At 37.8% G+C, this 26,557-nt stretch overlaps 1 protein-coding gene across 5 annotated transcripts in view; it reads left to right on the plus strand.

The window, feature by feature from the left end:
* Positions 1-4,545: 4,545 nt before the first annotated feature.
* myt1lb (myelin transcription factor 1-like, b) overlaps positions 4,546-26,557 on the plus strand; it is a 165,311-nt gene continuing 143,299 nt past the window's right edge. For all 5 annotated transcript variants that reach the window (XR_015513861.1, XM_087291119.1, XM_087291121.1 and 2 more), the window contains exon 1: positions 4,546-4,736. The gene's annotated coding sequence lies outside the window, so the exon portion shown is untranslated. The remainder of the gene's footprint in view (positions 4,737-26,557) is intronic.

Below are 26,557 nucleotides of genomic sequence, written 5' to 3' on the forward strand. Positions count from 1 at the left end.
CTTCTCTCCCGGAGAATCCTCAGCCTGTAGAGATCTATGATTGGCTCCGGTATTAGTAGGTGGGGCTTCATTCTGTATATTGACTGTTACACTTTTCCCCATTCAAAACTATATTAGTGACATGTCTTGTGTTTTTTATAGTCTATAGCAGGGGTGACCAACACTCCTAGGGGTGTCCTACCAAATTTATTTCCAACCCCAATTAGACACAACTGGGCTACCTAATCAAGATTTTACAAGGCTTTCTAGAAACATCTTTAGAGGTGTGTTGAGGCAAGTTGGATCTAAAATCTGCACCTCCAGGATCAAGTTTGGACACCCCTGGTCTACAGCCTTTGGTAATAAGAAACCTTTAAATGGTTAAACTGCTTTAAGATAATGGAGGGCAAGGGGGCCCTAAGGAGACCAGACTGCAAGTCCAGGGAGAGAGGTTGGCCCCTGGGTAGCTTGCTTGGTTTAGGGACCCCTTAAATGGAGGGCAAGGAGGCCCTTAGGAGCCCACACTGCAAGCCCAGGGAGAGAGGTTGACCCCTGGGCAGCTTTCTGGGCTCAGGGATCCCTTAGGTGGTAGCAAAGGGGCCCTTAGGAGCCCAGACTGCAAGTCCAGGGTGAGAGGTTGGCCCCTGGGTAGCTTTCTGGGGTCAGGGATCCCTTAAGTGGAGGGCAAGGGGGCCCTTAGGAGCCCATACTGCAAGCCCAGGGAGAGAGGTTGACCCCAAGGTAGCTTTCTGGGCTCAGGGATCCCTTGGGGGGTGGCAAATGGGCCCTTAGGAGCCCAGACTGCAAGTCCAGGGTGAAAGGTTGGCCCCTGGGTAGCTTGCTTGGTTCAGGGACCCCTTAGATGGAGGGCAAGGGCACCCTTAGGAGCCCATACTGCAAGCCCAGGGAGAGAGGTTGACCCCAGGGTATCTTTCTGGGCTCAGGGATCCCTTGGGTGGTGGCAAGGGGGCCCTTAGGAGCCCTGACTGCAAGTCCAGGAAGAGAAGTTGGCCCCTGGGTAGATTGCTGGGCTCTGGGATCCCTTAGATGGAGGGCAAGGGGACCCTAAGGAACCCTGACAAGAGTTTGATGAACCACCTACTTATCCAACTTATGTTTTACAGTGGATGCTCTTCCAGTTGCAACCCAGTACTGGGAAACATCCATACACACACATTCACACACACACTCATGCGCTACGGACAATTTAGCTCATCAATTCCCCTGTAGCGCATGTGTTTGGACTGTAGGGGAAACCGGAGCACCCAGGAAAAACCCCACCAACATGGGGACAACATGCAAACTCCATACTGAAATGCCAACTCGTTCAGCCAGGACTCGAATCAGCGACCTTCTTGCTGTGAGGCAATCGTGCTAGCCACTAAGCCACTGTGTCATCGTCAAAGAGTTCATGAATTAATTTCACAAATTAATTGGCGTATATTTATTTATGTTTTCAAAGCAAAGCAATAAGAGAAATCCACAAATATTACACCAATTTTACAAACAACTCACCATGATTCAGTCATTTTTGAGAAATCCTGGAGTTATGGACTATAATGTGCCCTTGCTTTATTAAACAAAGTGCTGATTTCTTAAGAAAAGAAAAAGCTACTGAGCCCACACTTGATGGCAACACTATCGAAACGCTCTCAGAATGTATTTTTGTTAGCTGGGATATCACTTAGCAGGCGCACACATGTGCTCAGTGAGTGTGCGTGCAGCGGATATATGCGGATAGCATCTCTGTTGTCTGCGAGGAGACAGATATATCTGCTGGAGCAGCGACGGACGGACGGAGGGAGGCTGGCGCTGTGAATTGGCTGCTTCTTAAGCCAGTTATCTGCCTGCTCCACACACCGCTGGTGCTGTGCCAGCGCTCAGAGCCCGGCTGAGGAGCACATTAATGAGTGGTGGAGGAGGCAGAGACGGGTGTAGCCACTCTTCTGCAGGAAAACTGTGTGTGTGTTTGACAATCTCAGATGCAAGCCTAAAGCACACACACACAGCACACAGCAAAAGACCCATGGGAGACAGGGATGCTGCAAGTGTCCAGCTAACAAGAACTGTTCTCCAAAAGGGCTCAAAGGTATTTACAAATGTTTCACTAGTAACGTTAACAGAACGTTATGCAAACCTATCTTATTTTTTTTGTAATGTAGTACACATATTTATCCGTAGTAATGGAACGATGACCGTTTTTAAATATCAACAATCACTAATTGAGAATTTATATATATGAGCAGTATCACATGAGTAGCAGTGCGATATGGCTGTATATCAGCACTGGTGAGAGGCGTGCTTTGGCATGAGGCTGCACCAGTGCTGATATGCAGCCATATCGCACTGCTACTCGTGTGATATTGTGTTTATACAACAGTTCGACGACACAATCGTGTATATAAAAAAGAAAATCAAACACAGAGAGTCTAAAACCCTTTTGTATTAGGAACTACTTTCTTCCGCCATTCACATCTGCAGATGATGTCAGAACAGCAGAAGCCGTTACTATTTCACCAACGTCACTTTAGAGCTAGTGTTTGGATGATTCTCTATAGCGTAATTTCTTAAGTGATGCTAAAACAGCTGATTTTGCTCACATTTTAAGATTATAATGCTGAATGTGACATGAAATGCCATCCGTCTACAGAGATTTCTCCCTACAGTCTATTACAATCTACAGTATTTCTCTGGTACCATCTGTATTGTGACGAGTGCCAGGTGTCCCAACGTTTACCCGGAGACTTAAGGAATGAAAAAAAGGAGACAAACTATTTAGCTCTTCCTATTTTTGCGTTTCTCCCAAGTGCTGTCGACTACATACATGCCAGCCAATGACAATGAGTAGGCAAAAGGAAATAAAAAAGACACTCAAACATCTCATCACAAAGGTAAAACAACAACAGAGGAAGTCCTCTTAAAGGGGACATGACAGTTATACACAATGCATATCAAACATTAAGCGACCGTTACAATATCACAATAATTAACCCCGAAAAAAGCAGCGCAATCACTACCAGACTGCTGTTGTGTTTGCGATAAGGAGGGACAAGGCTGAATCCAGCTTCTTATTCGCAGCTTCCACTATCCGGTCCACCTTAAAAACCGTGACTCTTCCATTTTTCAGCTTCTTGTTCGCGTTTAAGAAAACACACAGTTTTAATCTTCTAAGCAGGGGCTTATTATGTGGTCCTGGCGCCATCTTGTGTATAGACAACGTCAACCTTTTTTGACTAATGGACACCGATGTGCTGTCTCTAAGAAATAACAAATATTTTAAAAGAGGCACTATCCTTATGAATAAACTGCATAGTTGCAATCTAAACAACTACATTCTCAACTAAAATAGCCTTAAAAGTACATTGTGTTGCCTAACAGCAGTAATATTTGTAGAGTGTCCTTTGCTTGTACGTGGGCGGAGTAATACACAAAGGTGAAGCGGCCTTTGTGTGCTGTTACTGGCAAAATATCTCACGCCTATCAGCCAATCAGATTCAACAACCAGACAGAACTGTTGTATAAATATATATATATATATATATATATATATATATATATATATACACACACACACACACACATTTTCTAATGAAGCCATTGACATTATTTTCCTCGGATGTTGGTAACATTTTGAAAATATAGTTTTCTTCATCTCTCTGTGAATATAGGCAATGTATTTGCAGTTAAACAAAACTGATTTTCTAAAAAGATATATTTATTTCACAAAAAAATTGTCACCAAACATATAGAGAAATTGAAAGAAAATACAATTAAATTCAAGCAAAATAGTAAAATAAAAATCAACCTACAAAATTTACATTTTTTCTGCTTTTCTTGATTTTTCCTCCTTTTAAAATTTGTATTTAAAATTTTTCTATAACATAAATTTGTCTGTACTAGTTTTTGGCCCGTTATTGTAAGATATTTTGTAAGATAAACTCCAAATTTGGCTTCAGCACGGACTAATCTAATGTAAATGTTCGAAAAATAACATTGTAGAGCTTCCTATTCAAAATATGAATTTAAAAGAGGAGGCCAACACGGGGAGAATATGCAAACTCCACACAGAAACGCCAACTGACCCAGCCTGGACTCGAACCAGCGACCTTCTTGCTGTGAGGCGACAGTGCTAACCACTACATTGTTTTTAATAACATTAGGCTACATTTATATGCTAATTGTAAACGTGTTTAGGAACGGGACGCATATTTTCGACATGGCTGGAAGACAGAAACACGAGAGCACGCGTTAAAAGAGCGAACGAGAAGAAGAAACGTAACGCTCCCCCTCACGCAGCGCTGCAGAATCTCAGTGCTGAGGATGGATGGATGGATGAGTGGATGGATGAGTGGATGAAGGTCTACCGCTAAGCCGAGGATGCGGGTATCACGCTGAGGGTAAGCGCTTCACACTTCGGCTCTGACTCACATAGACAGCCGTGTTTTTTCTTTTTCTCCATCCTCTCGCTCCGCCTCATTGGTGCTACCCCCATTTCTCTCTCTCTCTCTCTCTCTCTCTCTCTCTCTCTCTCTCTCTCTCTCTCTCTCTCTCTCAGAGCTCCAGGCCAGTCGGTCTCCAGCTCTCCATCGCGGTCTGCGCTCCTCTCCTCCGCCGGTCTCCGCGTCTCCTCTTCCCGCCTCCTTGAAGAATGATTACCGCGGGAGGAACTTTCCGGCGCGCGTGAACAGGGAGGAAAATACAGCAGGATCATACAGGAGCCATCGGAAAGTTTGAGCCGAGACAACATTTCCAGACTGGTGGGTCTCTGGTGGCTTTATATTTCCGGCTGGTTTGCTTGCTCTGATATAATTGCTTGAGTTGAGCTTGATCACAGTTACAGTGATTACTATAGTAGTGCAGTTGATACCTTAACATGCTATTTAGATTAGATCGAACTTTTAAAATGTAAAGAATTACCTATTGCAACAGTGCAGTTTGTGTCATTAAAACGTTCTTAAATGATACTTTTAACCAGTTAATTAAGGTGGACATTTTGCCATTGTATTATTAGATGTTCAATTTGTATTATTAACATAATTTTTTTCTTATTCAGTATGTCTGTGTTGTTTCCCTGAACAGTTTTATTTCCAATTTATTTATATAAAGAATCAAACATTTAGTTCAAATATCGAAACATTTTTAAATCAAGATGCATTCCCATGATTTCTTATAGCTTGTTCTGAAAATGTCAACAAATTAAGCAAGTTTTTGCATGAATGAATAAATAGTTGCCAATTTTCAAGTTATTTTTCTTACCTGTGCATTGTCTGAACTCGCTTAATTTTAATACATTTTCACAACACAATATAATTAACAAGATAAATGCTTCTTTATTTATAAATGTTTAGATATTTGAACTAGAAACGACAAAAACAAAAGTAAGAAAAGCTTTTTTTTGCAGTGAAATAGAATTAAATTTGATTTATTAGATGATAAACTTAAATCTTGCTTACTCAATATGTTTGTCTTGTCTTCTACAAATTCTGAAATCAGAGATTATTCGAGAAACAATATTTTACAGGTTTTAATTAAGAATAAAACCTATAGTTCAAATATCCAAACATTTTTTTAAACAAGATGCATTTCCATGATTTATTATAAATGTTCTGAAAAATGTCAAAAAATTATTACTTGATACAAATAAATAGTTGCCAATTTTCAAGTGCACTGGCTTCAAGCATAAACTTGCGTAAATTTAATACAATTGCACAACACAATATAGTTAATAACATAAACACATCTTGATTTAAAAGTGTTTCAATATTTGAACTGGTTTCAGTGTTGTTTCAGTAATGTTACAGTATTAGAACTGGTTTCAGTGTTGTTTCAGTAATGTTTCAATATTTGAACTGGTTTTAGTGATGTTTTAGTAATGTTACAATATTTGAACTGGTTTCAGTGTTGTTTCAATAATGTTACAGTATTTAAACTGGTTTCAGTGTTGTTTCAATAATGTTTCAATATTTGAACTGGTTTCAGTGTTGTTTCAATAATGTTACAGTATTTAAACTGGTTTCAGTGTTGTTTCAATAATGTTACAATATTTGAACTGGTTTCAGTGTTGTTTCAATAATGTTACAGTATTTAAACTGGTTTCAATGTTGTTTCAATAATGTTTCAATATTTGAACTGGTTTTAGTGATGGTTCAATAATGTTTCAATATTTGAACTGGTTTCAGTGTTGTTTCAATAATGTTACAGTATTTAAACTGGTTTCAGTGTTGTTTCAATAATGTTTCAATATTTGAACTGGTTTCAGTGTTGTTTCAATAATGTTACAGTATTTAAACTGGTTTCAGTGTTGTTTCAATAATGTTACAATATTTGAACTGGTTTCAGTGTTGTTTCAATAATGTTACAGTATTTAAACTGGTTTCAATGTTGTTTCAATAATGTTTCAATATTTGAACTGGTTTTAGTGATGGTTCAATAATGTTTCAATATTTGAACTGGTTTCAGTGTTGTTTCAATAATGTTTCAATATTTGAACTGGTTTCAGTGTTGTTTCAATAATGTTTCAATATTTGAACTGGTTTCAGTGTTGTTTCAATAATGTTTCAATATTTGAACTGGTTTCAGTGTTGTTTCAATAATGTTTCAATATTTGAACTGGTTTCAGTGTTGTTTTAATAATTTTTCAATATTTGAACTGGTTTCAGTGTTGTTTCAATAATGTTACAGTATTTGAACTGGTTTCAGTGTTGTTTTAATAATGTTTCAATATTTGAACTGGTTTCAGTGTTGTTTTAATAATGTTTCAATATTTGAACTGGTTTCAGTGTTGTTTCAATAATGTTACATTATTTGAACTGGTTTCAGTGTTGTTTTAATAATGTTTCAATATTTGAACTGGTTGCAGTGTTGTTTCAATAACGTCACAATATTTGAACTGGTTTCAGTGTTGTTTCAATAACGTCACAATATTTGAACTGGTTTCAGTGTTGTTTCAGTAATGTTTCAATATTTGAACTGGTTTCAGTGTTGTTTCAGTAATGTTTCAATATTTGAACTGGTTTCAGTGTTGTTTCAGTAATGTTGCAATATTTGAACTGGTTTCAGTGTTGTTTCAGTAATGTTTCAATATTTGAACTGGTTTCAGTGTTGTTTCAGTAATGTTTCAATATTTGAACTGGTTTCAGTGTTGTTTCAGTAATGTTTCAATATTTGAACTGGTTTCAGTGTTGTTTCAGTAATGTTGCAATATTTGAACTGGTTTCAGTGTTGTTTCAGTAATGTTGCAATATTTGAACTGGTTTCAGTGTTGTTTCAGTAATGCTGCAATATTTGAACTGGTTTCAGTGTTGTTTCAGTAATGTTACAGAATTTGAACTGGTTTCAGTGTTGTTTCAATAATCTTACAGTATTTGAACTGGTTTCAGTGTTGTTTCAGTAATGTTTCAATATTTGAACTGGTTTCAGTGTTGTTTCAGTAATGCTGCAATATTTGAACTGGTTTCAGTGTTGTTTCAGTAATGTTACAGAATTTGAACTGGTTTCAGTGTTGTTTCAATAATCTTACAGTATTTGAACTGGTTTCAGTGTTGTTTCAATAATCTTACAGTATTTGAACTGGTTTCAGTGTTGTTTCAATAATGTTTCAATATTTGAACTGGTTTCAGTGTTGTTTCAATAATGTTTCAATATTTGAACTGGTTTCAGTGTTGTTTCAATAATAATACAGTATTTGAACTGGTTTCAGTGTTGATTTAATAATGTTTCAATATTTGAACTGGTTTCAGTGTTGTTTCAATAATGTTACAGTATTTGAACTGGTTTCAGTGTTGATTTAATAATGTTTCAATATTTGAACTGGTTGCAGTGTTGTTTCAGTAATGTTTCAATATTTGAACTGGTTTCAGTGTTGTTTCAATAACGTCACAATATTTGAACTGGTTTCAGTGTTGTTTCAATAACGTCACAATATTTGAACTGGTTTCAGTGTTGTTTCAGTAATGTTTCAATATTTGAACTGGTTTCAGTGTTGTTTCAGTAATGTTTCAATATTTGAACTGGTTTCAGTGTTGTTTCAGTAATGTTGCAATATTTGAACTGGTTTCAGTGTTGTTTCAATAACGTCACAATATTTGAACTGGTTTAGTGTTGTTTCAGTAATGTTGCAATATTTGAACTGGTTTCAGTGTTGTTTCAATAATGTTTCAATATTTGAACTGGTTTCAGTGTTGTTTCAATAATGTTACAGTATTTGAACTGGTTTCAGTGTTGTTTCAATAACGTCACAATATTTGAACTGGTTTCAGTGTTGTTTCAATAACGTCACAATATTTGAACTGGTTTCAGTGTTGTTTCAGTAATGTTTCAATATTTGAACTGGTTTCAGTGTTGTTTCAGTAATGTTTCATTATTTAAACTGGTTTCAGTGTTGTTTCAGTAATGTTGCAATATTTGAACTGGTTTCAGTGTTGTTTCAGTAATGTTACAGAATTTGAACTGGTTTCAGTGTTGTTTCAATAATGTTTCAATATTTGAACTGGTTTCAGTGTTGTTTCATTATTGTTTTACTATTTGAACAGGTTCCTGTGTTGTTTTAGTAACGTTTCAATATTTGAACCTGTTTCAGTCTTGTTTCATTAATGTTTCAATAATTGAACAGGTTTCAGTGTTGTTTCAGTAATGTTTCAATAATTGAACAGGTTTCAGTGTTGTTTCAATAATATCACAATATTTGAACTGGTTTCAGAGTTGTTTCAGTAACGTTTTGGTAATTGAACTTGTTTCAGTGTTGTTTCAGTAACGTTTTAATATTTTAACTCATTTTAATGTTGTTTCAATAATGTTTCAATATTTTAACTAGTTTTTGTGTTGTTTCAATAATGTTTAGATATTTTAAGTCGTTTTCAGTGTTGTTTCAATAACATTTCAACATTTGAAGTCAGTTTGCTATAAAAGTATTTCAATAGAGTGATGCTTGTTGAAAGAGTGAAGTTCAGATGTGTTCATTTCTCCTAATGCAGAGTGATTTATTTCTATATCCATCACATATATACTACACTTCTGCTACATGTGTGTTGTCCAGCTTTTCTTTGCATTGGATGTCTCTCAGGCTGCTTGAAGGCTCGTTCATGTTAACGTGGATGTTTGTGTGATGTAAACATGTCTCCCAGGTCACGAGCTGTCAGGCTTATACTCCAGAAGCTTCTGTAGGCTTGGTTTGTTGTGTGAAATGGCAGGTTCTCAGTTAATATGCTTCTAGGCTGGACTATAGATCATCACTCATCATTGTTAGGAATGTTATAGATCTGCTGAGGATCTTCTGTTTAGCTCAGATGACTGTAAATGAGCTGTGTTTTAGTGTTTCAGTCGAATACATAAATGTCACTTTAGACGCTTATATACTTACAATCAACACTTTCTACTGCTTGTTCAAACTACTTAGTTGACATGAAAATGTGTTGGGATAATATGAAGGACACTGTCAAAAATGCTACAGTAAAACTTTTCATTAATAGATACACGTTTCATTAATAGATACAGTTAATAACCGTAAATTGACTTTCCCACAATTCCCTGCATGATACTTAACTTTTAATGCATTTTGCTGACCTTACTGTGGTTCTATGAATTTTATGTTACATCTAATGTTGATGGCGAGGCAGTGGCGCAGTAGGTAGTGCTGTCGCATCACAGCAAGAAGATCCCTGGGTCGCTGGTTCAAACCTCGGCTCAGTTGGTGTTTCTGTGTGGAGTTTGCATGTTTTCCCTGCCTTCGCGTGGGTTTCCTCCGGTTTCCCCCACAGTCCAAAGACATACGGCACAGGTGAATTGGGTAGGCTAAATTGTCCGTAGTGTATGAATATGTGTGTGGATGTTTCCCAGAGATGGGTTGTGGCTGGAAGGGCATCCGCTGTGAAAAAACTTGCTGGATAAGTTGGCGGTTCATTCCACTGTGGCGACCTGGGATTAATAAAGGGACTAAGCCGACAAGAAAATGAATGAATCTAATGTTGTTGATATATAATATTTATTACATTTCTCATCACGGGTGGCGCGGTGGCTCAGTGGTTAGCACTGTCGCCTCACACCAAGGTTTCCAGTTTGAGTCACAGCAGGGCCATTTGACGTGGGTTTCCTCCAGCTTCTGAGGTTTCCTTCACTGTCCAAACATGTGCAATAGGTGGAGTGAATAAGCTAAATTGGCTGTAGTGTATGAGTGTGGGTGTAAATGAATGTGCATGGATGTTTCCCAGTACTGGATTGCAGCAGCAAGAGCATCCGCTGTGTAAAACATATGCTGGATAAGTTGGTGGTTCATTCCGCTGTGGCGAACTCGGATTAATAAAGGGAATAAGCTGAGTATGTCTGATAATATTTTTTCTTCTGGAGAACGTCTTATTTGTTTTATTTCGGCTAGAGTAAAAGCAGTTTTGCATTTTTTAAAGGCCATTTTAATGTCAATATTATTAGCCCCTTTAAGCAATTTTTTTTCCCGATAGTCTACAGAACAAACTATTATGTTTAGAAATGTGTTGAAGAAATCTGCTCTCCGTTAAACAGAATCTGAGGGAAAAATAAACAGGGGGGCTAATAATTTGGGGGGCTAATATCTCTGACTTCAACTGTATATATGTAGGTTTGATTGCATGTGCAAGACCTTGAAATCATTGGTTGCTTCAGGGAAATTTTCAGCTGCGGCTCAGTGGTTAACACTGTCACCTTACAGCAAGAAGCTCTTGTTCAAGTCTCGGCTGGGCCAGTTGGCATTTCTGTGTGGAGTTTGCATATTCTCCCGTGTTGGCGTGGGTTTCCTCCGGGTGCTCCGGTTTCCCTCACAGTCCAAACACATGCGCTATAGGGGAATTGATTAACTAAATTGGCCATAGTGTATGTGTGCAAATGTGAGAGTGTATGGTGTTTCCTAGTTCTGGGTTGCAGCTGCATCCGCTGTGTAAAACATATGCTGGATAAGTTGGTGGTTCATACCGCTGTGGTTACCCCTTATGAATCAAAGAGCTAAGCCGAAATGAATGAATGAATGTTGTTTACGGCCTTTGACTAAGATTTCAAGTGAATTTAATCCATGTGGGCACAAGAAATGACCAAATTTGCCAATTTAATAAAGATTGACTGTGTTTATTTATACACTCAAGCCTCAATGCAGGGTAGTTTACAATTGATTATTGCATTTCTGTACCTCAGTACTGTTTAACTCCATGGAAAACCACTAAGTACTGAGTATTTATTTATTTTGATTAATTTCTGTGATTGTCAGTCTAAATCTGTACATTCATTAGCTTATTTTATATGTATTATTGCAGAATTTTGTAGTTTTCTATGCAGATTTACTCACCTACATCATCATCGTGATCAATATACAATTATGAATTCTTTGCTAGAATTACTGAAGTCATCTTGTGAAATTATATTTGTATCACGACATAAATCACAGAATTAAATCCCCAACTCCAGTGTGTGATGATATTTAAACGTCCCTGTGTGTCTTGAGAGTTCCTTCTCCATCGTAATCCATATCAAAACATGTCCTATATCTGAACACCGATGCCAATTAATGATCAATCTAAACTGTGGATTGATTGTGACGCAGATGTGATTAACACCAGTGATCACCTACTGCCATAACACACATCTGCAGGCATTCATTTATTCTGATGGCAGCGTTGATGAAATCGAGGCTCTTAATGCTCATGCTAGCTCATGCTAATCCTTGCGTTTCTGACTGTCCTAGTCAGAAACGCAAGGTTTAGCATGAGCTAGCATGAGCATTAAGAGCCTCGATTTCATCACCGCTGCCTTTCTCTGAATCTTAGGCTTCTTCTTACCAGGCTTTAGTGTGTTTCTGATGCTACAGAAATCATCGCAAACCAGCAGACGCAAGAATATGACGTCATTTGGTTTGGTTTCGCAAGCAATGTTACCATGCAAAGATACTGATTAAAGATATGCACAAAAGTGGAATATTGCATAAAACATTTGCAAATACAGCAAAAATCATCTATTAGAAACTGTAACTATTAGAGGCACAAGTTTATTGTTTTTATTAATGTTAAATTAATAATAATGTGAAAAGCAAAACTTATTGAAAAGCAAAAAAAAAAACATATTGCACTAATCAATTTTTTTAATATAGAGTATGCTGATGTTGTAACGGTGGGAGTGACACAAACAACTGAGGTTTGGATCCATATGCAGGTTTAATCAGTGGTCAGGCAAGCAAAGGTCAATACAGGTGCAAACAGATATATGAAGACAGTCCAGAATTGTAGTCGAAGTAACAGGCAAGAGGTCAGAAGGCAGGCGGCAGACGGAGACAAAAGGTAAACAAGGCTGAGGTCAAAACATGGAGAAACAAGACAAGGAAACCGCGTTGTAGTGTAAATATACAATTAACAAGACTAAGGCCGTGTCCGAAACCGCCTACTACTCAGTTGGTACTGCATTTAAATGTAAACGTACTACTCGGCCGTTAGAAAAGTACGTTCTATACAGTGTGAATGTGAAAAGTATGAATGGAATTCGGACGTGCTACATCCGCCATTTTGTCATGGTCACGCGACCCACCTGCGTCATTTGCGTCGCTTCACTACCATTCATGAATTCGCTCGCGGGGCATCATGGGATAACGCAGCGTGCATGGGATGCGCACTCCAGAATCTCGCCGGAAGTAGTAAGTCATCCGGGTACTTCTCGCATACTGATTTTCGAATTCTATGAATTCGGACATACTACTCGGCTCGCATACTGATTTTAGCGTACTATATAGAATGGAAGTATGCGGTTTCGGACGCAGCCTAAGTAACGAGGGTTTCAAAGTGAGCTGTATATATGTGTGTGTGTAATCAGTACATGAGCAGCATCAGCTGTGTGTATGCAATCAGTCAGGATCTGAAACCGGTTGTGTGTGGAGCATAACTGGTTATGTAGTCCATTTATAAGCAGATTTGTAGTTCATGTGGATGTGAGTGTTTACCAGCGACATCTGGTGGTTAGATCTCGCCGGTTGATCATGACAGATGTCACTTCCCAGAAGGAAGAAGTTGAGTCATGAAGATGGAAGCAAGACCATGACCGTGTAATATAGTTCTGCTAAGTTGTTATTACATTTTTTTGTAATAAAGAAAGAAACAAAACAATTAGAGACAGACTGATAGCACAAACAGTAACTATATTTCAATTGTTATTTTTTAACTGTAATTTGATGAGATAAATGCAGTCTTGGTGAGTAGAAGATTTAGAAACAGTGATCAATGGGTGATTGGTTTGCAGTTTGTCAGTCCAGGTTCATTGGAAATGCATGCCTCATCCTACATATTTTGCAACGTGTAAAATATGTAGCTCTGGGTGCATTTTGTTGCACATTTTAGATGACAAATCCACTAGAGGGGGCTGTCTACATTTGTGCAAATCTGAAATACGTTACTTAGGGTACGTTTAGTTGCATGTTTCAGATGACAAATCCACCAGAGGGCGCTGTCTACATTTGTATGAATCTAAAATAAGTTACTTAGTGTACGTTTTTTTACGTGTGAAATGTCAAATCCACTAGAGGGTGCTGTCTATATTTGTACGAATCTGAAATACGTTACTTAGGGTACGTTTTGTTGCACGGTTCAGATATCTAATCCACTAGAGGGCGCTGTCTACATTTGTACAATTCTGAAATACGTTACTTAGGGTACTTTTTGTTGCATGTTTCAGATGGCAAATCCACAAGAGGGCGCTGTCTACATTTGTGCGAATCTGAAATACGTTACTTATAGTACTTTTTTTTACGTGTCAAATGTCAAATCCACTAAAGGGCGCTGTCCACTATTTGTACAAATCTCAAATAAGTTACTTAGGGTACGTTTTATTGCATGGTTCAGATGTCAAATCCACTAGAGGGCGCTGTCTACACCTGTGTGAATCTAAAATACGTTACTTAGGGTACGTTTTGTTGTACGTTTCAGATGTCAAATCAACAGAGGGTGCTGTCTGCATTTGTGCGAATCTGAAATACTTTACTTATGGTACGTTTTTTTATGTGTCAAATGTCAGATCCACTAGAGGGCACTGTCTATATTTGTACAAATCTCAAATTAGTTACTTAGGGTACGTTTTGTTGTACGTTTCAGATGTCAAATCAACAGAGGGTGCTGTTTACATTTGTGCGAATCTGAAATACGTTACTTAAAGTACGTTTTTTATGTGTCAAATGTCAAATCCACTAGAGGGCACTGTCTATATTTTTACAAATTTCAGATAAGTTACTTAGGGAACGTTTTGTTGCATGGTTCAGATGTCAAATCCACTAGAGGGCGCTGTCTACATTTGGGCGAATCTGAAATACGTTACTCATGGTACTTTTTGTTACACGTTACAGATACATATCCTTCGTGTACACATCCAGGGGAAGACAGAGCTAACCACAGAGCTAAACCTTTCGCTGAACCCAACTAATAGTGTTTTCAGAAGCAGATGTAAGAGAAAAACGCACTGTAACCATGTAGTTTTACCTTGATTTTACATCGCTTTCATCTCTGAACTCAAACTCAAGCCCGATTCGCTCTTCAAAAGTACAACACCATACAAAGCTACAAGCAAACTGACCATGGAAGAGAAGTGGACCATATGACAATAGATAGTTGACGCAAATGTATTCATTACTAATCGCAGACGCTGTTAGGTGTTTTGGGGTGTTTATTTAGAGTTTATTTGGCATCATACTGCCTCCTAGTGTACATTTTACCTAAACACTGCAGTCAAATGTATTTTTAAGTATGTTTTTGCAGTTTCACAAACAATATGTAACCTGAAGCACATATTTCCAATGAGCTTGTCCTGGTTTGGCCAGTTTAAATGAGCTGAATGTAAATCATTTTTCATTTTGAGTGAACTATCCCCTTAAATGAGCTGCTCGTGTTGAGTTTTGAGCTTTAGAGATTTTGGCATTGGATGTCTTACATAAAGCCACGAATACGGCCAACATCTGGAGGGTGTCATGCTGTCGACATCTTTTTTTCTCTTTTAAGATGACACTATGACAGCGTCCAGAAATACCCGGGTCACCCACCAGATCATTTACCACACAGTGCACATGAATATGGATGCTTTCTGTGAACGTTTAACATCAGCCAGCGTCGTTCTGCAAGAATCGAGAAGCCTGTCTGGAAATGCAAATTCAAGACTTCCCGCTGGATTTTTAACCTCCGCCTTTGAATGTTAATGACATTGAATGTGCACGTCTGCCAATGAAGAGATGAAACATTAGGGAGGTGAAAACGGTCCTCCCCGCACAGGGCTAAGAAGAGCAGAGTGATATTGGAAAATGATTACAAAACACCCATCCATAATTCATCAAGCATATTGGTGAGGGCGCGAGACTCTTATAATGGCTGCTCTTTAAATCAGATTTGTCGGTTTTGATCACTGTGAAGTCTGCGAGTCACGCGACTGAAATATTGCGCAAATATTGCTCTGTCTAATGGATAATTGATTAAGACAAGTGACGCCTCTGGGAATGAATGTGTGGTAGCTGAAGGTAAGAGTACAAGGAGGATCTAATGTCTGTCGGAGAGTGGATTTGGTCGCCTCATTCCTGCACAAATCATTCGAGTTGACTTTTATCAAATACGCCGAGCAAACTCTAATCAGAGAGCATAATTATAAAGAGTCATCGTTAGAGGAACCTATCATGCCCCTTTTTGTAAGTGTTTGTAAATATGCTGGCGAAGCAGTGGCGCAGTAGGTAGTGCTGTCGCCTCACAGCAAGAAGGTCGCTGGGTTGCTGGTTCGAGCCTTGGTTCAGTTGACGTTTCTGTGTGGAGTTTGCATGTTCTCCCTGAGTTCACGTGGGTTTCCTCAGAGTGCTCCGGTTTCCCCCACAGTCCAAAGACATGCGGTACAGGTGATTTAGGTAGGCTAAATTGTCCGTAGTGTATGAGTGTGAAATATGTTACTTAGGGTACGCTTAGTTGCATGTTTCACATGACAAATCCACCAGAGGGCGCTGTCTACATTTGTATGAATCTAAAATAAGTTACTTAGTTTACGTTTTTTTACGTGTCAATTGTCAAATCCACTAGAGGGCGCTGTCCATATTTGTACAAATCTCAAATAAGTTGCTTAGGGTATGCTTTATTGCATGGTTTAGATGTCAAATCCACTAGAGGGCGCTGTCTACATCTGTGTGAATCTGAAATTTGTTACGTAGGGTACGTTTTGTTGTACGTTTCAGATGTCAAATCAACAGAGGATGCTGTCTATATTTGTGCGAAACTGAAATACGTTACTTACAGTACGTTTTTACGTGTCAAATGTCAAATCCACTAGAGGGCACGGGACGCGGGACTCTTATAATGGCTGCTCTTTAAATCAGATTTGTCGGTTTTGATCACTGTGAAGTCTGCGAGTCACGCGACTGAAATATTGAGCAAATATTGCTCTGTCTAATGGATAATTGATTAAGACAAGTGACCCCTCTGGGAATGAATGTGTGGTAGCTGAAGGTAAGAGTACAAGGAGGATCTAATGTTTGTCGGAGAGTGGATTTGGTCGCCTCATTCCTGCACAAATCATTCGAGTTGACTTTTATCAAATACGCCGAGCAAACTCTAATCAGAGAGCATAATTATAAAGAGTCATCGTTAGAGGAACCTATCATGCCCCTTTTTGTAAGTGTTTGTAAATATGCTCAAATACTAAACTTTCTATAAAATGTTAGAGTAGGCCTGGGCGATAATTCGATTTTGATAATTATCACGATGTATAATTTTTCCATAAAACGATAACATTGACAGTTTGATAATTGCTCGATACTATTTGCGCACTATGCGTAACGTTGGGCAAGCATTAAGCATTATATATATATAAGAGTGTGTGGCTTAAATAGTGTGCAATCAGTCTCTGACAATCCTCAGGTGGAGCGAGTAATCAGTCTAGATGTGGAAGCATGTGTGAGTGTGACCGGAGTGCATGTATGAATATGTAGTCCAAAAATGGCGGAATTGTAGTCCATGAGTTATTGTTAGTGCAATCCAGCGATCTTATTGAATACGATCGCTGGTAATCGTGACACTTATGTTTCCTTTTTAACATTAAGATATTGGTTTTGAAATCTGTAATACCCCCATTGTCCCTCATCTATGGTAAAAGAACCAGCCTTTATATATTTAAAGGACATAATCACTGAGGAGAAATCAGATGCTTAAGACAAAATCTCTAAAAAAATGACATATTAAAAATGCAGCAAATATGTGACAGACGTTTACAATAGCAGTGGAATATTATATAAATCCTTATTTTCCACGGAACGAAGCATCATCCACCTGCAGTTGTTTAAAGTTAAGGCGGGCACAAACTAATATATATATATATATATATATATATATATATATATATATATATATATATATACACACATACATATATATTATATATATATATATATATATATATATATATATATATATATATATATATATATATATATAACACATACATATATATTATATATATATATATATATATATATATATATATATATATTTTTTTTTTTTTTTTTTTCCTTGAAAATGTATCTTTTTGCAACAAATTTCGTTATGTATAATGTGTAACTTAATTTTGATGTATATTTTGTTGGTCAGTTATCTACAGCATAAACAAGAAGAACGAATACATCTGAGGTGAATCGCTTGAAAACAAGCCCGCTAATAGGTAATACGCTTTAGCGCCAAAACAGTCCATTAAACTACTTTCAAAAAATACATAAAAACTTGCTGGATAAGTGGCGGTTCATTCCGCTGCGGCGACCCCTGATTAATAAAGGGACTAAGCCGACTAGAAAATGAATGAATGAATGTGTAAATCAGCTGCACAAAGCGATTGGCATGGTGAAAATCGTGTAAAATTGATAGATATAAAGATTTTACGTTTATCGTGATAAATATCGATATCAACTGATATGAAAACAATTACCGTGATAATTTTTTTGGCCATATCGCCTAGCTCTCATTCATCCATTCATTTTCCTGTCAGCTTAGTCCCTTTATTAATCCGGGGTCGCCACAGCGGAATGAACCGCCAACTTATCCAGCAAGTTTTTACTCAGCGGATGCCCTTTCAGCTGCAACCCATCTCTGGGAAACATCCACACACACATTCACACACACACTTATACACTACGGACAATTTAGCCTACCCAATTCACCTGTACCGCATGTCTTTGGACTGTGGGGGAAACCGGAGCACCCGGAAGAAACCCACGCGAAGGCAGGGAGAACATGCAAACTCCACACAGAAACGCCAACTGAGCCGAGGTTCGAACTAGCAACCTTCTTGCTGTGAGGCGACAGCACTACCTACTGCGCCACTGCCTCGCCTATGTTAGAGATTCAAAACTCTCCAATATTCCTTAAGTAAAGCTGTCAGACTAAAACCCTCATCCAATTTGGACTATTCAACAGAATGAAAAGCTAAAATGGCGAGATCTGTCAGCCAACAAATGAAGCTCACTTACTGTTGATGGCATCTCTTTTATTGTGCGCAAACTTTGTGTGTGTTTGTGTGTGCGTGTGTAATATGAGTCATAGTCACCAGTGTGATTACCTTTAGCTATTGATCTCTTTTCTCGTCTCTGCTCTTTAGGCTTTCAGAACACTTTGTAAGCTCAGTCTGACTTCTGTCAAATCAGTCACATGGACTGATCACAGGCCAGCATGAACAAATACGATTGACTGTTCAGAGATGCTCTGCTCAGAAGACAAACGTGCTGCCGAATACTTGAAGGTCTTACGTGGAGATTCAAAGCGCTGCAGTGACGGATTTCTGTTGGCCAGCCTATAAGGGTCAACAGAAGTGTTTTTCGGCCTAGCGCAGGTGTCGTTGTCAGTTTCTGTGCAAATAGCAAATGCATTTGTGCATCCGTGGGTGTGCTGAAACGGAAACGGAGGTGTGTTAAGGCGCAACGTTGATATGTTGCTATTTTTAGGTGACTGGCGAGAACATTTTCAGTGGGTCACGGAGTGTGTGGTCAAAAAAACAAACAAGCAACAAAAGTATTTTTTTTACTTATTTTGCTTATACTGGACTTTTATTTTGAAATGCGTGTGCGACCCTACCGTTTGACATGTGAAATTTAATTTAATTATTTCAACAAATATGTCGAAGTGCAAGTACGACCCCGAATATGTAAAGTATGGATATATATATATATATATATATATATATATATATATATATATATATATATATATTGACGACAAAAAAGACTTAAAGCCTCAGTGTCATATGTAGTGAGGTGTAGGGCTGCTCGATTTTGGGAAAAATCATAATCACGATTATTTTGGTCATAATTGTAATCACGATTATTCAAAACGATTATCAGTTGAAGTTAAAATTATTAGCGCTCCTGAGAATTTTTTTTAAATAAATATTTCCCAAATGATGTTTAACAGAGCAAGGAATTTTAACCAGTATTTCCTATAATATTTTTTCTTCTAGGCTTATTTGTTTTATTTTAGCTAGAATAAAAGCAGGTTTAAATATTTTGAAACCCATTTTAAGGTCAATATTATCAGCCCCCTTAAGATATATATATTTTTGATTTTGATTGTCTGCAGAAGAAACAACTGTTATACAATGACTTGCCTAAGTCTCAGTGTGCGAATGAGACCGAATGCTGACCGGCCGCATGCTTCTGACTGTGTGTGCTTGACGCAAACACACATAAGCACGCGGTCTTTCACGCTTTTAATATATATATATATGTATAGTATATGATGCAATAATCATTTATCTTGATTAATGCTTTTTCATAATCGTTTGAAGCCACAATCCAAATCGAAATCGGATCTTCGATTAATTGCACAGCCCTAGTGAGGTGCTCTCATAAGAGAGCATGAAACCTTCTAAATTAAAACGACATTTAGAAACCAGACAACATGTTTTATTAACAGTTTATTATTAACAGTATTTGTCGTTTTTACTTTGTAATATTTCTATAATTTGATCCATTTTGTTAAATGACAGCAGTAAAATCTTGTTTATTTGTAAGTCTTGTAATGTCTAACCAGTGTCTAAGGATAACATTATTTTGATGTCCAATAATGACATCAAATTATGTTGATATTTGGTTGATTTTTGGTTGTTGGAAAGTGACTAAAATCCAACGTCTAGCCAACATCTTAAAAACAACATCATACTGACGTCAAATACTGACATTTATTTATCAGTTATGGCAACCAAAATCCAACATCTGATAGGCGTCATAGTGGTAACGTCTACTCAATGTCAAGCTGTAACATCATTAACCGTTTATATTTGGTTGGTTTTAGGTTGGATACTGACGTTGGCCTGACATTGAGTTCTGATGTCAAACTGATGTGAACCTGATTTTCACTTCCAAACAAAATACAACTTCCCCATACTTTACACACAAGAGGTCAATGCAATTTAAAATCACGGTAAAATGAAGTAATTGTAGTGCACTTGTATCTAAAACATACAACAAAGCATACTCTAATTAACTTATTTAAAATTCGCACAAATGTAGACAGCAACCCTCTACTGGATTTGTCATCTGAAACGTACAACGTAACATACCGTAAGTAACGTATTTCAGATTTGCACAAATGTAGACAGCGCCCTCTAGTGGATTTGTCATCTCAAGCATACAACATAACATACTCTATGTAACGTATTTCAGATTCGCACAAATGTAGACAGCGCCCTCTAGTGGATTTGCTATCTAAAACGTACAACATAACGTACCCTAAGTAACGTATTTCAGATTCGCACAAATGTAGACAGCGCCCTCTAGTGGATTTGCCATCTAAAACGTACAACATAACGTACTCTAAGTAACATCTTTCAGATTCGCACAAATGTAGACAGCGCTCTCTAGTGGATTTGTCATCTGAAACGTACAACATAACATACCCTAAGTAATGTATTTCAAATTTGCACAAATATAGACAGCACCCTCTAGTGGATTTGTCATCTCAAGTGTACAACATAACGTACTTTATGTAATGTATTTCAGATTCGCACAAATGTAGACAGCACCCTCTAGTGGATTTGCCATCTAAAACGTACAACATAACGTACCCTAAGTAACATCTTTCAGATTCACACAAATGTAGACAGCGCTCTCTAGTGGATTTGCCATCTAAAACGTACAACATAACGTACCCTAAGTAACGTATTTCAAATTCGCACAAATGTAGACAGCACCCTCTAGTGGATTTGCCATCTAAAACGTACAACATAACGTACTCTAAGTAACATCTTTCAGATTCGCACAAATGTAGACAGCGCTCTCTAGTGGATTTGTCATCTGAAACGTACAACATAACATACCCTAAGTAATGTATTTCAGATTCGCACAAATGTAGACAGCGCCCTCTAGTGGATTTGTCATCTCAAACATACAACATAACTTACCCTAAGTAACGTGTTTCAGATTCGCACAGATGTAGACAGCGCCCTCTAGTGGATTTGTCATCTGAAACGTGCAATAACACATACCCGGAGGAATGTATTTTACGCTTTGCAAAAATAGCATGTATTTCCAATGAGCCTGGGCTGTATGCTGTTGTGTACACACACACTAAGACAAGTGCACAGAGCAATCGTGAGACTAAAAGACAAAAGTGGGTCCCGTGGGCGCTTTTGTCAGCGGTTTTGGAAAGAGGAGAACGAGACCCCCAGGTGCACGCTGGAAATGCCCTACTTCCAAAAGCTGCCTATTGTTCGTCCTGGGTTTACTAAACACACGAGCCAACAACATTCACAAATCCCCCCAATGCCGTTTCCTCAGCTCTGGCACGGTGATACAAATGTAACTAATGCTTCCGGAGTTTAATTTCTGGGTCTTTCAGTCAATAAAAGCACGCACGAGGCTTTATGAAATATAAATAACACTGCATGGTTAGAATGGGAAGCAGAGGAATGCGCTGCCCGCGTCTCGCTCTGACCTATTTTTCCACAGCCCTGCCCAACGCTCGCTCCAAAATAGCTCAGTAAGAAAAGTGGTGCAAGCATTTCCATCTTGCATAACAGGCTGATCATCGCTTTGGCCCGGGAATCAATGGTGTGAACACAGAGAGTAACACAAGCAGGCGGATAATTGCGTCTGGGAGTTTTCAGACTCTGCTAGTGCCACATTTGGCGCTGCGAGTTTCATCGAGCACTCCTTTTTTTGTGTGAGAGTCCATGCAATGCTAGTATGCTCGGAATATTCACGTGTGTGTGTGAAATCCACCAGCGCTACATCTGTAGATTTATCACTGAGCTGCTTCTTTGTGCTAAATTGCAACGCTCGTTGAATGTTAAATAGCCATTATTGGTTTTGTGTTTACTAAGATGCTATGATGAGCGAATGATGCTCAGCCGCGACTCTGTCCAGCTACCTTTCATTGGAAGAGTATTGTTTATTTTATTCGTTTATTTGACAGTGTACATTAGTAAGCATTCCTCCAAATTCCCTATACAGATGTTAAAATTGTCAAATTCAATAGAATTGAATATTTATTCCAGCTTAATGTTGTCCTATAAAGAATCAGTCAAAATGCATTAACATTTGACAGTTTCATTTACATATCGTCACCTTAGAATTATAAGGTTCTATCTGACATTTTTGTCAAAATTGAGTTATTCAAACACAATCTCACGGCAATTCGTAACTTTTTCATTTAGTGGCTAAATCGTATGAATTCGTACGATCTAATTTGTACAATTTAGTACGATTTGCTTATCCCCCAATGACAGTTGGGGTTAGGGGTGGGGTCAGGTGCCACGCCTCCTTTTTAAAATCGTACCATTTCGTACGACTGAACTCGTACGAATTAGCCACTAAACTGACAAAACGTACAATACTTACGTTTTCTCGTGACATCAGGCTGGTTATTCACATATTCTTATTAAATGGCAACTTATTTACATTATGGGATGTGTTTTTATAAGTTGTTTACATTTTAAGGCTTTTTATTTAAAAAACAAAAAAGGTGTATCTACAAAGTTGAACTCTAGCTTGGCTCTATAAGGTTCTATCTGTGAGCCAATCAGCATTTTGAATGTTTTTAATGCATGCACGAGGACCAATCAGGATCAGCTTTCTTTGTCATTTTGCCAGACTACTCCATTGACAGCAGGAAACACTAAAAGAACAAAATCTCACACAATCAGAATCAATTAAATAATGCTACACCACACAAAATTGAAATGTGTGTAAATGTGAGGATTTAGAAGCATTTCTTGACACAGATTCATTCACATTCATTTTCTTTTCGACTTAGTCCCTTTATTAATCTGGGGTCGCCACAGCGGAATGAACCGCCAACTTATCCAGCATATGTTTTACACAGTGAATGCCCTTCCAGCTGCAACCCAACACTGGGAAACACCCATACACACTCAATCACACACTCACACTATGGCCAATTTTAGCTTACCCAATTCACCTCTACCGCATGTCTTTGGACTTGTGGGGGAAACCAGAGCACCCAGAGGGAACCAACGCAAACACGGGGAGAACATGCAAACTCCTCATAGAAATGCCAGCTGACTCAGCCAAGGCTCGAACTAGCAACCTTCTTGCTGTGAGGCAATCGTGCTACCCACTGCGCCACCGCGTCGCAAACATTGAAATGAAATGCTCAATTTTACATTGTTGAAAAAGAAATGAATATTTAAAGATGTGTATATTAAATGTGAAATATTTTTATTTGTGTATATATAGTCAGTGAAACACTTTTCAGTGTTTATTAAACTCATTTGCTCATCGTCTGTTTCTTTTAAAGTCTATAAGTTTAATATTAAGCCTTGAAGGGCAAATACTTAATTTAATTCATAGGGCATATAATTCAGTAAACATAATTCAATAATTTATTTAAAGCATAAAATTTTATAAATATGAACATATTAATTAGATAAAAGCATAAGCTGCACTGGAAAAAATATTTAGTACAGCCTTGAATGCTGAATGTTAAAATAAAAAATATTGATCCTTAAACATGAAATGAATATTATAGAAGGCAAAAATGTAACTTTCCCAAGCATCAACATATTGTTACAACACTAAACTATATATTTTTGATTGTATTTCTTGAAAAGTAATGCTTTAATGAATGATCTGCCAGATAGAACCTTATAATTCCAAGTGAAAATGACTTTTCAGAATGAGAAGGTTCTATCTGCATTTACCGTGGTTTATTTACTCCAATTTGCAAATGTAAGGGAACTTTGATAATTTACATTTTGAGTACATTTAGGGTCTCTGTCATGTTAATGTATGAAAGAGATCTGTTACACACATATTGTTTGCTATATGGAATGCAAAAACTTTGAAGCTCAATATCTCAAAATCATTCGGAACGCAGATAGAACCTTATAATTCTATTTATAATTATAAATAACCCTAAGGTGACGATATGGTGTCTAAAGATTATTATGGTCTACATAAATTTTTAAAAATTACATTCAAAACAAACTTGTAACTGATTAAGAGAATCAGGACAAGCCTATTAGATTGTGCGCCGTGTGCGCCTACTGTTTTTCCCATACTTAAAGTAGCTATAGTTGATTTGGATACATGCTAAGTGTTTCTGCTCCCTGCGTTTTAGACCAAGTGCTTGGATTGGTAAAATATACATTATACATATACATAAAATATACAAAAGTCAAATCTACATAAACATTTTATATTTTGTCACATGTTGTGTGAACCTAGGCTCGTTGGAAATACGTGCTTCAATCTACATTTTTGTGGAAAAGCAAAGACGAACACCTTTTTCACGCAGTTTGTAGATAAAATGAACACTAGGGGGCAGCATGATGCCAACAACTCTTGTTCCTTTTCGCACTAATGATGTTTACAGGGACGTATTATTATGAATAAAGCAACCCAGGCTCATTCTGATTATGTACCCCTGTATACATTTCTGGAGAGCGCCAAATACATCCTAGAAGCTTAGTTTTTTTGCAGTTTTTGTTTTCATTAACCCACCAGAGGGCACCATGTAAACTTTCTGAGATCTCAAATTTCTTGAGCGAGTGCCATTCGCACCTGCTCTTCTCGCATAAAGTCACCAGAGGCCGCTGACGACTATCTGACTGACCGACTGACCGAAACACCCCACTTATCACTTTTTCCCTAAACCCAACCAATAGTGTTTTCAAAAGCAATCCAGAAAAGAAAAAGCCCTCGCGTCCGTCTGACTTTTACCACGTTTTCAGATTTTACCACATTCTCAAACTGTTATTTACTTTTTTATTTTATTTTTTGATTTTGACTTACCTGCTTTCTGTAACCGATCTTCACCAAACTCGAGCCTTGTTGTCATGCTCTGCCATGCTCTAATGGATCCAACGTGTGCCAAGAAAATCTACCACACACCATTACACCACTACCAGCAGCCTGAACCATAGATACAAGGCAGGATGGATTCATGCTTTCATGTTGTTGATGCCAAATTCTGCAAATTCTCCAGAGCATCAACAAGGCATTTGCGCCCACAGAACTGCCGCTCACTGGATATTTCCTCTTTATCAGACCATTCTCTGTTAACGCTAGAGATGGTTGTGCGTGAAAATCTCAGTAGATCAGCAGTTTCGGAAATATTCAGACCAGCCAGTCTGGCAGCAACAACCATGCCACATTCGAAGTCACTTAAATCCCCTTTCTTCCCCATTCTGATGCTTAGTTTGAACTGCAGCAGATCGTCTTGACCATGCCTAAATGCAGTGAGTTGCTGCCATGTGATTGGCAGTTTAGAAATTTGCATTAACTAGCAGTTGGACAGGTGTACCTAATAAAGTGGCCGGTGTATTAAATCCAAATTTACATCTCAGTAGGTGTAGTATTGCTGATGAGAGGTCTCTTTTGCACATTTAGACTTCATTTTATTAGAATTATTTAATCAAAAGTACAGTAACAGCATGTTCGTTCACGTTTTGTTTCTGCTCTCAGATTTACTTTGAAACTCTTTAAATGTACTCTGCTGTACACAATCTGAGTTTTCGGCTTATTTTTAGCGCACAGTGTGCTCTCTTTGTTTCTATGGTAACTGATGACTTTGTCACCTTTCTTTATTTGGATGGTAATTATCCCTGTGTAATTATACACCTCAGTTTTCTTATTTACTCATTATTTTTGTGTTTTATTTTTTAATTGTGATTTATTCTTATGATATCAGAGTTGAAGCTTTGACATCAGCATCACTACTTTGGTTATCAGCGTCAGACGAGGCCTCAGAAGTCATTTTAAACTAGTATTTGTTGATTACTTTCATTATTAATGTTGAAAACAATATTTTTTCGAGAAATCGGATTGTTTGGTTAGCAGCACTTATTTGTGCTAAAACACTTAAATGATTCATTTCTTTACTGTCACTTTAATTTAAATAGATAGCACACCAAAACTGAAAAATCTGTTATCATTTACTCTCTCTTTAATTGGTCTAAACTTGATTGACTTTCGTTTTCCTGTTGAACACAAAAGAAGATATTTTGAAGAAAGCTGGAAATCTTTAAATATTGACTTGCACAGTATTTGTGTTTTTTTCTTATTGTATACTACTTGACAAAAGTCTTGCCGTGGATCTCAGTTGTAAGAGAAACAAATAATAAC

The sequence above is a fragment of the Danio rerio genome, chromosome 17 (genome assembly GCF_052040795.2).
Source record: "Danio rerio strain M-AB ecotype USA chromosome 17, GRCz13ab, whole genome shotgun sequence".
NCBI classification, from domain to species: domain Eukaryota; kingdom Metazoa; phylum Chordata; class Actinopteri; order Cypriniformes; family Danionidae; genus Danio; species Danio rerio.